This window comes from Musca autumnalis, unplaced genomic scaffold (assembly GCF_047663935.1).
Source record: "Musca autumnalis isolate F117 unplaced genomic scaffold, ASM4766393v1 scaffold_1, whole genome shotgun sequence".
NCBI classification, from domain to species: domain Eukaryota; kingdom Metazoa; phylum Arthropoda; class Insecta; order Diptera; family Muscidae; genus Musca; species Musca autumnalis.
In genome coordinates this window covers 14,119,491-14,134,798 of record NW_027411644.1, presented here as the reverse complement: position 1 = coordinate 14,134,798, position 15,308 = coordinate 14,119,491, and the positions used below count along the sequence as shown (strand labels likewise).

At 31.2% G+C, this 15,308-nt stretch overlaps 1 protein-coding gene across 1 annotated transcript in view; it reads left to right on the top strand.

The window, feature by feature from the left end:
* The first annotated feature begins 1,082 nt into the window (after window positions 1-1,082).
* Window positions 1,083-15,308, top strand: part of LOC141393968 (homeobox protein prospero-like) — a 227,806-nt gene continuing 213,580 nt past the window's right edge. The window contains exons 1-3 of the mRNA XM_073967646.1: window positions 1,083-1,489; window positions 8,198-9,546; window positions 14,787-14,835. The gene's annotated coding sequence lies outside the window, so the exon portion shown is untranslated. The remainder of the gene's footprint in view (window positions 1,490-8,197; window positions 9,547-14,786; window positions 14,836-15,308) is intronic.

The window sequence follows — 15,308 nt, the reverse complement described above, 5'->3', positions numbered from 1 at the left end:
GGCACGACGATGGCGACGACGACAATGACTACGACGTTGCTACAAATGTTGATGAGGATGCTCACAATTTGGCACAAGGAATAACCGAACCTTGTGAGAAGTTTACTTGCTCTTTGTGAGAAAAGCTAAATTTCCTCCTTTGGATGGCAGCAACATCTTTCAAACCCCCTCGCCTTAGAAGAGAACCTAATATAACTGGCCACACACACAGTGGGCACAGTGGGCCATGTGTATGTCAAATACTCTGTGTATGGCTGGTTGTTTGATTCTGCCTGGTTTACTTTGGCCATCATGATGATGATGCAGCTCATAATGATGGTCTTGCTGATAATGAGCATAATATTGTTGGTGTTAGCCTCCAATCCTCCTCCCTCCATCCTTAGATTTTTTTGTTCTGCTTTTGCCTTGTTGCCTTATTATATTTTTCGTGCACAAGTAAATATGCCAACAGATTTTTTTGGTTCTGTTTCTTATTGTTGGTCTTGTTGTTGTTGTCGTTGACTGTGTGCTTGTGTGCAGTGCATGATGATGATGATGGTGGTGGTCCCAAGTAGAAAACCAAGACCGAATTGCAAGACAACACAACGAAATGGAAAGAAGGACTCATTGTGGCCATTAGACATTTAGTTAGGTTTAGTTTAGCTTTGGCTACTTTTGGCGTGAGTTCTCGTGTTAAATATTTTATTTCAAATCAAAATAATATCCAAATACATATATACATAGCAAGTGTGTATGTATATAGATATATGTATTTTATTAAATATATATATTTAAATAATTTCAACCAAGCATACCACTTACGCACTTCACCAACATTTCTCTCTCCAAACAAGGCATCGTGCATTCTACAACAAAAGCAACAACACACATCTAAAACATTAGTGTGTACACATTTAAATATATACCGAAGACACCTACTTATATATATTTTAAATATACCTCCACCATCATCATCATCATCAGCAGCACAAGCATCTTCTTTCTACTCTTCGTCGAAATATATATATAAATTTGTAGCTGTATAGAAAATACTCCAAAAAATTATATGTATTCAAATAAAAGGATATAACTTAAACATCTTAAGAGTTATTCATCTTAGGTCAAGCGAACGTTACGTTTGTTGCGCGCTTTAATAACAAATCTCATCTCACACGATGTTGAATTGAATCAAGAAGAGAAAAAAATTAAACATTTTAAATAAAAATAAATCCCTTTCAAAACCAAACAAATCAATTCCAAATCAACTGTTTTAAATAAAAAATATTTTAAAACGCTTTAACATCATCAACAAAAACAAAACTAAATATGTAAATTGAAATATCAAAAAAGAAATACTTAATCGATAAAACTTCAATTTGTTTTTACGCTCGCAAACAACCACTACAAAAAAGTTAATCCAAAATCTAAACGTCCGGAATCGTTAACTATCAATACCTCCAAAAATCAAACGGCTTTCAAAAACCATAACCGATTACGATAACTCGACATGGTATATAAAATTATTTATTTAGCTAATAAAATATAAGTTATTTTTGAAATTATTTAATTTTATTTATAAATTAAAAAAAAAAATGTGGAAACAAGAAAAGATAATATACAGTGCAATTAATAAAAAAAAAAAATTAAAAAATAAATTAATGTTGAAAAGAAACAAATAACAGTGTGAAGTGAACGAAAAAAAAATTTAATCATTAAATATTAATTAGAAAAGAAATAATTAAAAATAAATAATTTTTAAAATATAAATCAACTAAACTGAAACTAGTTTAAAAATAACAAAAAATAAATAAATATTTTTATTTTTTAATATTTTAAACAATATTTGCATTTGCCAAATATAAAGTGCTTAATTAAAATAATTAAAATATAAACAAAATTAAAAAAAAAAAATATAAAACATATTATTCAAGTTTCATTAATAAAAAATATATAAATGTGAGGCATATTTTAAGGCGTTTAAAATAAAAAAAAATCTTCCTTTCAATTATAATTGCTGATACTGATACAATGTTTCAGAAAGATTATTAAATTTAAAAATAAATTCCATTCAATATTAAAATATAAATAAACATTTTTCGAACCTGTGATGCATTAATAAACTTTTTAATTATATTACAACAAATGGAGTATTTTAACTGAAAATGTTTGTTTTTATGAAACTGTGCATATCCATACAATTTTTGCATTTTAGTTTCTAAATGAGTTAAATAAAATTGCAACAGCCACAAATAACGTAAAATCCATTCTGGGACTATTTCCATTTTCAGAAGAATACTATGTTCTTCAAATATTTTAAGTGGAAAATTTTAGTGTTTGGTTGTGGAAGATGTTCTGTTTAAAAATTATTAATTAACATGAAACTATATTCATAAATTATTTTGTTATAATAAACAAAAAATTATTTAGATAAATGAAAGATTATTCGAGGTTGAGGTCTGTTGTTGATGTTTATTTGTCTTTATTTTCCAATATTTCGGAATTATTATTGTTTTGTAGATAAAGTAAACTCCCTGAAGATGGATTTCCGAAGTAAATAAAGAAAAATAAGCATCGACAACAGATCTCAAACTCGAATAATCCTTCATTTATTTAAAAATAAAAAAGCTCGAAGAAAAACAATAAAAACACTTAAAATTATTTTGTTAAAAAATTGGATAAGAAGTGTTATATTAATTTTTTAAATCACTTGCACTTCTTTAGTGGAATATTTTTAATATAACAGTGTAGAAAAACTAAAAAAAAACACCGACAATTTAGGCGGTTTGAACGATTTTGAGGCATATTCGTCAAATCCATTCTATCCATTCTTCTTTAAATTTAATGTAACTTTGAAGTGTTTTATCAACGAGTTTCTAATAATTAAATATTTGAATTGATTCTGTACAGAAGTTTTGGAATTATTAACACGAAAGAGCTAGGTGCATATAAGAAATTACAATCAATAGTCTGGCGTATACTTTGTGTCAGCACTTATACGCATAGGGTAGATTGAATATTTCAATTTAAAAGTTTAGATTAGACATTGATATATTTCTTTCACTGTAACCACAAATATTGCAAAGTTAACACATTTAAGGCCATTATTATATGTGTTCTTTTACTATCTGATGGATTTCAAAACGCAAAAAACCCAATTTGGAGGCATTAAAAATATAATTTTTACATTGAAAGTTGCTCATCACTTTTAACTTTAAGTTAACCGGAACGCTATAAATTTGTTCGGTAAATCCAAACTATAACAAAAGAAGACTTATAATCGGGGTTAGTTGCTTAAGTTTCATAATTTTACTTTTTATCAACATGTTTCCACTTTTAAAATATTTGAATAGTTGGCGACACTTTTAAAATATAAGAAAATATTGAACTGATAAAAAACCAAATACAATCAATAAATTATTACTGTTGGGACCGTTCTTATATGGCATCTTTAAAGTCCATATTCAATATACAATGAATACTATATTATGTAAAAATATGGCACTATCGATCAAAAAAAAAGTATACTTCAAGCTTATTCAAACCTGATTGGTTGATAGGACTTTGCTGCCAACAATTTCTTGTTTACTTTTTACTGTCAGACGCACTTTAAATGTTGAAAGGAAAGCCGAGACCCTTTTAAGTTATCTTACACTTATTCCTAAAGCAACCATATAAGAATAAAAAACGGGTAACGACCAATATTTATATAGCGAAAGATTATAATAATTGTATGTACCAAGCAAAATGTTTGTAGCCAAAAAAGTAGTTGAATCATGAGTGCAAGTGCTTCTGGACTACATCTTTTTACGTGAAAAAAGTCATGATTTTTACAAGATAATTTATATCTTCATCACATATTTTGCATGACTCTGTGGAAGTCAATAAAGAAGCATTTTTTAAGAAGTTTTCGAGTATTTTTGAGCAATAAAAGCGAATTCTCTACTATAAAAAGTAGAAAATAACCATAACGGATCATGTTTTTGCTGTTTAAAAGTCGTTTTGCAAAAAACTCATAAATTGTTCATATACAATAAATTCGATGATATGGATACAAATCGGATTTTGTCAAAAGATAAAGAATAGACTGTATCTATCATGACTCTCTGTGGACTGCTTCGGAAAGAAGCTATGAAAGTACTACTTCATCATGAAGTAGTTCAATTTTATTTTGCTGGGTATGTACATAATTATATTTCAAGCTGGCTTAAGGGGGCGTATACATTATGTAAACACGTATACGAATTCAATTAGGCAACCTTATAAACAATTTAAATGGTGTATTTTTATTCATTCTGAATATCGACAAAAAAGAAATATATTAATGATATTATGAATGTACCAAATCGATTTTCTTGGGTCACTTCACTTTTGGATTTTGTAACGTTAAATGTAGAAAAAAAACGGGGCTTCTTAGATTTCGAATTAAAAACGGGAATAGCTTATTTTTTCACAAGGGAATTCTACATATATTTTTTTCTTTACATCGGCTAACAAATCATTAAGTTATAATGAAAAGAAGTTATGCCGGTTTACAATTGAAAAAATAAACATAAAGATTTTAGAATATTTCATCAGGGTTTTAAAGACCAAAAGTATAGATTTTTTTTTTGAAAAAAAGGATACCTAAAAGACAGATTTGATGCCAATCCAGTGCAAAAACAAATAAATAAATAAAAATATATATTTTTTAACATTTTAGATTTTTCAAGACCAGTAAAAGAAAATTAGAATTGAGAATTTTATGGTAGGCTTTACCATTAACAATATGAGAATTATTATTTCCAGAATGATTTTTGGGCACTTGAAACATTTGTACGCCCACAAAAATTTAAAAGATTTTAATAGATCTTTTCAAAATCATTCAAAATTATGAATATTGTTGTGACATTTCAATACCACAAAACTTTAATTTTCAAAATATCTCATCAGTAGTGCGATTCTCTAACTCATTTTTTGTTTAAGGCTGCCTGGTTTACTTTGGCCAGTCCTCCTCCCTCCATCCTTAGATTTTTTTGTTCTGATTTTGCCTTGTTGCCTTATTATATTTGCGTGCACCAGTAAATATGCCAACAGATTTTTTTGGTTCTTCTTTAACTCCTATTATTGAGTTACCGACAAAAATCGTTAACATTAAAACGCAAAATTATGAACTAAATTTTCAAATAAAAGTTGACCACACACTTTTCTTGCTATCGGTAGGACTATACGATTCATTTTTTCGTCGCTAACTTACCGAAAAATATCGTTAATTAACGAAATCATAAGCATTTTAATTTTAAAGTGTCGATTTTATGAGAATTATGAACATAGACCATATTTTTTGGAAAATTTAAAAATTTAAAAGACCGATTTGAAGCTAATCCGAGAAAAATATTTTTTTACATTTTTTAGACCTTTCAAAACTTCAAGGAGCAAATGAGAAAAAATCCTCAAAGAATGCAATATGCGCACTATTTTTAGAATATTTGAGAGGCAGGATTTTTTTTAATTTTTATAGTTGACCTTTGGACTGTTTAAACTGTTGCATTTTGTTTGGCTTTAGGTGATTAAAAATAGTGGGTTTGTTTTTTATTTAATTTTTATTGTACCAATATTTCGTCTTTCTTTGAAAGTCATCATCAGGGATTTTCACTTTATAAAAGAAAAAACAAATAACAAAATTTTTATAAATATATAAACACCAAAACATAAATTTTTTGTAGGACTACTAAGGTCGCAAAGGTGGATTTTTGGATCATTTGCAATATGGATGAACATTTATAGTAATTTTCCATATTAAAATATGGCTTTTAAAATTTGGAATTAATTTAGCAATGTTAAAAATATCCGGGCACCGCTTTCAAAATATTTAAGTGAGGATTTTTGGGTAACTTGTGGACATTTTTAGACCACAATTCAAGGTATGGAATACCAGAAATAAAAAAGTTTTTTGGTATTTATTTGTGTAGGACCGCAAACGTGGATTTTTGGACCCTATGCTTTTCCCAGCCTAGTCGCTAAATATATAATTTCATTTGGAACATATATAATTATATAATTGTTCCACCAACATCCCATACGGGACAAGGGAGACTTCATTTGGAACATACAAATACTTTTTTCTAAGGGCACGAAAAATTGATTGGAAAAATAAGCATATTTTAGGGTTTCTAAGTCCAAAGAAAAAACAAATTATGTAAAAGTCCCAGAATTAGGATTTTCATATAATCAGCCTAGTGGCTTAATACATAATTTAATTTGAAAACTACAAACATTTGTGTAGACCTTTCTTGGACTTTCTAGACCACAACATTTTAAACTTTTAAAAGCTATAGAACTTAAAAATCTTTTTTGGATCTAGCCTGTTTCATAATATTTGGAGTCGATTGTACCTGCCGTATTAGTTCAATTCCTCAAGTAGAATTTTTCACTTCATAAAATGACTATAAAATATAAATTATACATTGACATAAACCATATCGATTTGGTGCCGCAGACTTGAGTATGGACCTGTATCCAAAAAATTAACATTATTATTCGTAAAGTCCATATATCTTGAGAAAATGTTCGAAAACTTTTGTATTGCTCTTTGGCCACAAAAAATCTAAGTTTTTTTTTTTTTTTGTAAAAAAATATAGAGATTTTTCGTGTATTCCTGTAATATTTTAGAACAAAGCTGTTGGTACCTCCCCCACAAATGCTCAACATTTAAAGCTTAGTGTTGGATCGTTCTAAAATTTGTTATTCGTAATGGAATAATAATAATAATTGTTCCACAAACATCCCATACGGGACAAAGGAGACTTCTCTCATATCAATAAGTGCACCCCGATTCATATTAGCTCAATGATATGTGACCTACAGTTTATCGCCGAGTCCGAATGGCGTGTCCTAAGACACCACTTGTAGAAAAGTTTTACATGGCTGAAATACTCAGAAAATGTCGCCAACATTACTGAGGGGTATTTTGCTAACGTTGAAAATTTTGATGTTTGCCTGGCCGGGAAATCGAACCTTTAACGTGCATGGCGGGTGTGCATACCATTGCACCACGTTGGCACCCGTAATGAAATATACATATGTGGTAAAAATTCCGCCATTACAAAGAAATAATAATTACTACAAGATGCCCACCAACTATATTTTAAAAAAAAAGATCGATTGACAATTTTTTTATTTTTTTCTGCTTCATCGATTTCTCCTTCCTTTCACAGTTTGTAGCATCCTACAACGACAATATGTCATAGATGAGTTTCACTTTATCAGCTTATTCCAAGCAATAAAGAACGTTCGACTGTAATTAGGGGGACCTCAAAAACCGTTGTCCTTAAGCATTACTATTTCGATTTTTTAATTTCAGACACTAATTTCTATTTATTTTTAATTATTCGAAAATGAATTTGAAAACAAGAAAATTTTACAAAAATGTCGCACTTTTTATTAATTTTGTTTTAATGTGGCAACGGTAGAATTATCAGGAAGAGTACTATCACAATTCTCGCTTTGATTAATTCCAGGCTGGAACGTCTTTTTAGGACAAATATTTTGTCGGGTTTGTTGTAGGATAACCAACTTCATCTTCTTTAATTTAACTCTTTTATCACTTTTCTTGGATATTCACAATTTGCCAAGTAAAAATATATATAAACATACATACCAAAAATATATATATATTTTCATATCGCTCATTTTCTCAAATAGTGACACATCTCGAAAAATCCAGTTTGGAGATACGCGTTTTAAGTTGGTGATTGAAATTTGACTTCTTCACTTAAAAGGATTATTACACAAACTTTTGTGATGAATTATGCGAAACTCATAGTTAATGACCTGTAACTCGTCGAGTTTTTGAGATATCGATATGAAAATTTGACACAAGATGAATTAGAAGTCGCAGAAAAAATAGAAATTGCTACTCAGAAAACGCATTTTTTGAGTTATGCCACTCTTTGAGTAAATGAGCGATATATTCTTATATAATTGTAGGTTCCTTCCAAATGATTATTGTATTAAGTATCAAAATTATCATTATACAAATTTTTCATAAAAAAGTAGCAAATGACAGTTAATAAAAAGCATCTTATACCGTTATTATTGCTCCACAAAGGGTTAATAGCAATTACATATTGCTAAAATACAAAGCAAATATTAATGTACGCCTAAAAGTATGCTTCACATTTTCAAACATCTCCTTTAACTTCAAAATTATCAAGAAGATTTCCCTGAAATATATTTGCAGATGAAGTAAGAAATGTGAAATTTTTTGTTATTATTATTTTTTTAATTTGAATTTAACAAAATTTATAAAATAAAATTAAAACGAAAAACAAACGAATTAACTAAAACCCAAATGCATGTGTGAAAGAAAAAAACAAACGAAAAGTTGTATAAAGAAAATCATGAGAAAATGAAATAAAACACAACATCATCATATATTATAAGAAAACGTAATCAAAACAAACGAAAAATAAAAACGAATAAAACAAAAAAAAATGTGATACAATGTGAAAATTAAAAAAGAAAAGAAACCAAAAAAAGAATAAATACACTACGAATGATGTAACAAAATAAAAATTCGTAAACATAAATAATATTGCACACACATATTGCAACCCATGTAGTTGCCACGTATGAACGAACGTGAGCCAACAACACAAGAATGGTGGTGTCTACTATAGCCGGCTTATTAACAACAGCAACAAAAACATAAATACAACAGCAATCACATCATCACCCATAACAAAAACAAGAAGAACAAAATATTGTTGTCGTCATCATCATCATCACGAAGCAGGATGCACCTTCACATGCCACATGTGCTTGCGTTATGTGTGACTATGAAATACAAAAAACACCTTCACGTTATACAAAACCCACTCCCATGCTGCTGGCAAATGTGGCTACCGCCGCTGATGATGATGACTACTAGTCACCATCATAGTAAAACTGCCGCCACCCAGCCACCACACTTACGCATTGCCAGTTCAAAACACCGAGAATGAATGCAAAATGCAAGAAAAAATACACATACAGACAAAAAGAAAAACGGAAAATAATATTATGAGCAATTTTTTATTGTTGTGTGTGGATTTTCCGTATCCTTTTTGTTGTTCCTTTTTTTCTGTACTGATACTGATGAGGAGGATGATGATGATGATAGTAGTGGTTTTGGTTGAGAGAACCGAAACACACAACAAAAATGAGAGCCGTTGCAAAAAGAGAGTGGGTGAAAGAAAATAAATATGAATGTGATTGAGAAGCACCATGCAGCAGCAACAGCAACGCCAGTAATGCTGCACAACATTAACTATAGTTTGTTTTTTTAAACTATCTTACAATCCTACCTCTGCGAATGGTGTAGTACACTGGGCCACAGAAACAGTGGCCAGAAAAACATCACTGTGAATACAACAACATTTCACCATGGCAGCACGCATTCTACGGCAGGGCTACTACAGTTACGACTCCTACAATCGGCAATAATGTTCAACATGTAGTGGCCGTCAAACAGAGACTCACCCACCGATGTTAATCATTGTTGTTAACGAGTGCTAATGAACACAAAAATGAACCAAACAAATTTTAAGGGTAAAATATCGAAAAATGGTATTGGTGAAAATATAAAACAAAATAAAATATATATCACACAAAACAAAAAAACAATAAAAAATATTCAAATGAATATAAAGAACAAACTAATTTGTTTGCTTAAAAAAAGACATTCACTTTTTGCAATAACTTTACAAATGTTTGAGAAATAATTTCTGTGAAAAAAAAACAAAAATATTTAATTTTTTTTATTTTTTCTGTACACAACATTTGTTTATATTTTAATTTTGAACATCACATACATAAATGCATTCACTACGTTACATTGCAAAAATCTTTTATTAAACATAATCTACTTAAAATACAACATTTGCAGGTGTTATTTGCAAGAAGTTTTATTAAACTGAAAGTTCCTTATCCTCTTGAAGTTGGTATTTTCATTCAAGACATAGTACGCCGGCTACGTTATGTCAACACGTATACGCCTTAGATGATCACTAATATTTTCGAAGGTATTATTCAAGTTTTTTTGAAATATATTTTAACCATTTCAATTACGATAATAACGAGCATAGAACCAAAAAAATCAAAGACTAAAAAAATTAAATTTTGTAAATAAGTTTACGAATAAATGTTGAGGCTTTGCCCCTGAGTCATGATAAAATCCAAAATAAAGAAAGAAAAACATGATGTACACATCATATTCAAAAAGCAAAAATTGTGACTAATAATTACATTCAGTATCAATGTCCAGTCAATTAAATGCTGCCTTAGCGATGAAGAACGCATAACATTGTCATTTTATCGTCATGTAACAGAGATTAATTCTATCATTACATTTGTAAGTCTTTACAATGAGGTACTTACCTTAACTATGTATACATCTCCAATTCAGCAAAATTTCATGAAGTTAAATTAATCTGAAAAAGACGAAAGAACATTAATAAGATTTCAATAACAGTAATAAGGTTTTCAAAGTCTGCACAAATAGGCAACCAATAATGGTGCGTATACGCCACGTCAACACGTATACGCTCTAATTTAAAGAACATATATTTTTATAACAAAACTTTTGAGTGGAAACAAAAAAAACTTATTTTTCAAAATATTCTTGTAAAATCGAACCCACTTTCTTAACATCAAACCGATTTTAGAAGCATGGCAAGGCAGGCTTCCATACATTTGTGGGTCACAAAATGGAAATTGGGATCTCGTAAGAAACTAAATGATCAATTCCACATTTTGATTGGTATTACTTCAGAGATGTCAGTGTAGGTTTATCATATTTTTTGACCGTGCAGAACCTTGCTTCCATGGCTTCTGACCGTGGTTTGTCCCCTCTAATAATTTCATATATTAGAATTGAGCTAAAGTACATATTTTTTCCAAAATTGTTTTCTGCTCCATACTGCAGAATAATAAAATTAAAGGCAAAACTTTCAAATAAATAAAACTCAGCTTGAGCCAGGCTGGGGTTTGAACCGACGTCCATGTAAAACATATGAAAAAGTGTTATAACGGCGAGTTAGCCTTCAGAGCCAAAACTCATAACTTCCAAAGGCTGCGCTAAGCGTTTGTCATGGAAGCCATACATATTAAGTGGACAAATATGCACTACTGTAGAAACAAATTGGATTTGAAAGAGAAAAAGTTCGATGACAGAGAAGCCACTCTACAGCCGATATGTCTGATGACTCGCTACCAAGGGCGAAACCAGTTGTGTGGGTTCGAATCTTCGGCTTTCTTTTTTCATTTGCAAAAAATCATCGGTCATTAAGCTCGACTCCAACGAGAAAATAATTAAAATTACTATTAAAATGATTTTCGCAAAATTTCAAAAAAAAAAAAACAAAAAATAAAACCACCTTTCTAAACATCAAACCAATTTTGGAAGCATGGTGAGATTTGTCGGTCATAGAGTGCTATCTACAGTAACCATTATGTGAAGGAATAAATGAGATCTTTAAAGATTCGACATTTTAACTGGCCTATTACTTCAGAGGATGTTGTAATATGTCGGGGTTGTAAAATTTCTTGCGAAGCCCTTGGCAGGTAGATGACGGTGAAGAATATGAACACGAAAGCAATAATGCTTTGTCAACTGCTATTTTTCCAAAATTAAAAGATTCAAGACAGGTTTGTCATAATTGTTCAACATAATTAGCCATAATGCCACCGTGGTGCAATGGTATGCACACCCGCCTTGCACGCTAATAGTCGTGGGTTCGATTCCCAGGACAGGCAACATCAAATTTTCAACGGTGGCAAAATACCCCTCAGTGATGTTGGCGACATTTCCTGAGTATTTCAGCCATGTAAAACTTCTCTACAAGTGGTGTATTCGGACACGCCGTTCGGAATCGGCAATAAACAGTAGGTCCCATATCGTTGAGCTAATATGAATCTGGGTGCACTCATTGATATGAGAGAAGTCTCCCTTGTCCCATCTGAGATGTTTGTGGAATATATATATTAGCCATAATTTATCAATAGAACTTATGTTCGTCCGCCCGTCATTATTTCTGTCTTTTGAAATCAACATAGAGTTCGAATGCACTTTGATACGAACAGATATGCATCAAATATTTGGGGCCACCGGTGTGCAGTGGTAAGCACGTCCGCCTTGCACTCAGATGTTCTGCGGCACTATCTTTGACCAGAACATCAACATTTTCGGTAAAGGAAAATCTTCAGCCATGTAAAACTTTTCTATAAGTTGTGTCTTAAGATCGCCGTTCGGACTCGGCTCTATAAAAAGTAGGTCCCATATCTTTGATACAATATGAATCAGCGTGCACTCAATGACATGAGAAAAGTTGCTCTTGTCCTATCGGGGATGTTATGGGAACATATATATGAATCCGTGGTATGTATTTGGACGAAATCAGTTTTAGAAAATTTGAACTCGATTTAACCCTGCCCGTTTGGAGCGCATTATAACTCTCGGTTCAAAATTTTGTCTTGTTGTTGTTGTGTCCAAATTTAGGTCTAATTCGAAGATGGGTCATATGGGTCCATTTCGTCCGGTACTCCCCCTTAAAAGTTCAAAAATGGTGCGCTAGATAACTCTCGAATGAATCAAACGATTTGATCCAAAATTTGTTCATCGTAATATTTCTTCCAGATCTAATAATGATCGAATATGGACTTACTTCGGCAATGTCCCACACGAAATTTCAAAAATATTTACCTTGGTAATAATATGTCCAACTTTGGACCTACTTCGAAGATAGGTGATATCAGTGCACTCCTTCTCGTATGTCCTCCACAAAAGCTTAACACGATAACTCTCAAAAGGAACCAAATGATATGATCCAAAATTCGTTCCACGTAATATTTCTTCTGGACATTGATCAGGTTCGAATATAGACACTATATCGATCCACCAGTTCAGCAATTTCCCATAAAAAAATCAAAAATGTTCGCACAAGTGCAGTTAAATGGCATGTTTCGAATCGTTTTGAAATAATTTTTGTATAAGGTTGGTTACAAAGGCACAACTTTTTCGAAGGTAATACCCTAGACAGACGGCAGCGTTAATGTACATTAACTTCCTTAATTCAAATTAATTCGTGCATTATGCACAAAATGAAACTGAATTTAAAAGGCATTTAGGTACTTCAATATGGCAATACCGTAAAAGAGAGCCCATATTCATATGAGGGAGAGAGCATATTCACGCTCTGAGGCACAATTTGCATTGCAAACAACAACAAAACAGTTGTTTACCAGCAATCAGCTGTTTCGTAAATGCAGAAACTGTCGTCTGTCAGGGCAAAATTAAATACAGTTCTTAATGCAAATTAACGCTGTCGTCTGTCTAGGGTATACGTCCATAATTCCTGAGATATTGGTGCAAAAGCTCTAAGCTGTACCAACTAAAATGTCTGATGAGCACGATTACTTGCGAATTTGGTATCCGATTCGGCCGAATATTTGCACATCGTAAAATGTCTTTCATACGTTGTATGTATATCAAGTGGCAAGAAGGTCCATATCGGACAACACATTCTGTTATCTCCACAACAAGTTTTAAAATTATCGCTTAAGATCTGTTGCAGTATCGTTTTGAAATTTTAACGGAAGGTTCTCCTTGTGGTCCTACTTACAGCGACCTAATGTCTTTGTGGAAGAGTCTGTTCATCCCGATATAAAAGCTCTAAAACTCCTACGCCAGGAAGGTTCATATCAGACAACATACTCAGGTAACTCCCTTACAAAGGTTCAAAGTTTTCGCTTAAGATCTCACGATAATCGACAGGCGGACCGACAGCACCTCAAAAAATTTAATTTAACTTTTAAGGACAGTTTGACGGCTCTTGGAGGAGCCGATTACAATGATGCTTCCTAACATATAGATCCTGTTCCAAAATTGAATATGGCGTGTGAAAATTTTATTAGCATGTAGACATTATAATCGGGTCTACAAAATTATCTACACATTTTCCTGCTAGGGAAAAGCTATACTTTAAAAGAAATGGGCTGCGAAATTAAGGAATATCTAACTCCACTCCCTTAAAAATTGTCCGCTCTAAAGTTTAAGTTGTCTTTAGGTCTCTCGCAAACGCTGAAAACTTCCAAATCGTTTTTTTCACCTATTTTTAAAACTAGGGTTCTATTGTTAGCACATTTAGATTAACCGCCATTGTTATTGTTGTTGTTTTTTTTTTTCATTTTACAGCCAATTTTGGATGATGTATAGTTTAGTAAAAATTATCAAAAAAATATACACCTGACAAATGATTTTCTAATGTTTTCTAACATTTCCTGTGCTAAGATTAAGAAATTCTTCACTATTTCTACCTGATTATTAATTAGAAAAGTATGATGCTTTGTTGCGGAACGCTTTCATTGTGTTTCAAATAGATCAAATAGAATTAATAATTAGTGTGTAACTTTTATAAAGTAAACAAATATTGCCTACTTTTAGGGGCACTATTTTTGTACTGTTTACCGCTTTAGGTATTTATTCATATTAGGTATTAAGTGGCGTATACGTATTTAAACTTTATACATAATACTCATTAAAGTAAATATTACAGGGTAATAATTACACATACAAATCTACACAACACAATATTACACGCTTTTAATTTATATTGTTTTTTTTTACTTATTTCTGTTTCTCTTTCCATTTTGTTGTATTTGTTTTTTTTTTTTTTTAATTTTCTTTTTAAATATGATCAAATAAAAACAAAACTGCCTTCCAATAGACAATCTTTACTAATCACCATGTTTTGGTACCCCTCTCTCTCTTTTTTGCAAAAATCTCATTGCAGGTTACACCATAACGAGAAGTTATCCAATGAGAAAGCCGCTTAAATTTTGGTAAGTACCAACTAAATATTAATTTTGAAACTTTTTTTATTGAGATGTGCAAATGATATATGTAAATGACCTTTAAGTGACCCCCTATGTCTGTAGGAAAATTAAGAACTTTGTTCATATGTCTTTCTACTCCATTTTAAATAAGATTTGTTACGGCCTTTTTGTTCTATCACACGTCACATGTTCTTTTGTCTTGTAAAAAAGTTTTCTTTTAGCTTCTGTTCTATTCTTGTTTTCCTTCATTGTCCATTTTTTAATATTCTTCTTGTCTAGGAAAAAAATGAGGACTTGCATTGTTTGCGATTTGTCTTATGTGGAAATTATGAACATAAGAGTTTCATGATTAAGTAGCCGTTATGAATTAACCCTTTGAGGTACACGAAAAAGGACATTTACATAAACTAAAAAATATTCCCACGAATATCTCATAAAAGAAAAAAGACGAATCTATTCTAGGTCAACCTCATGTTTCT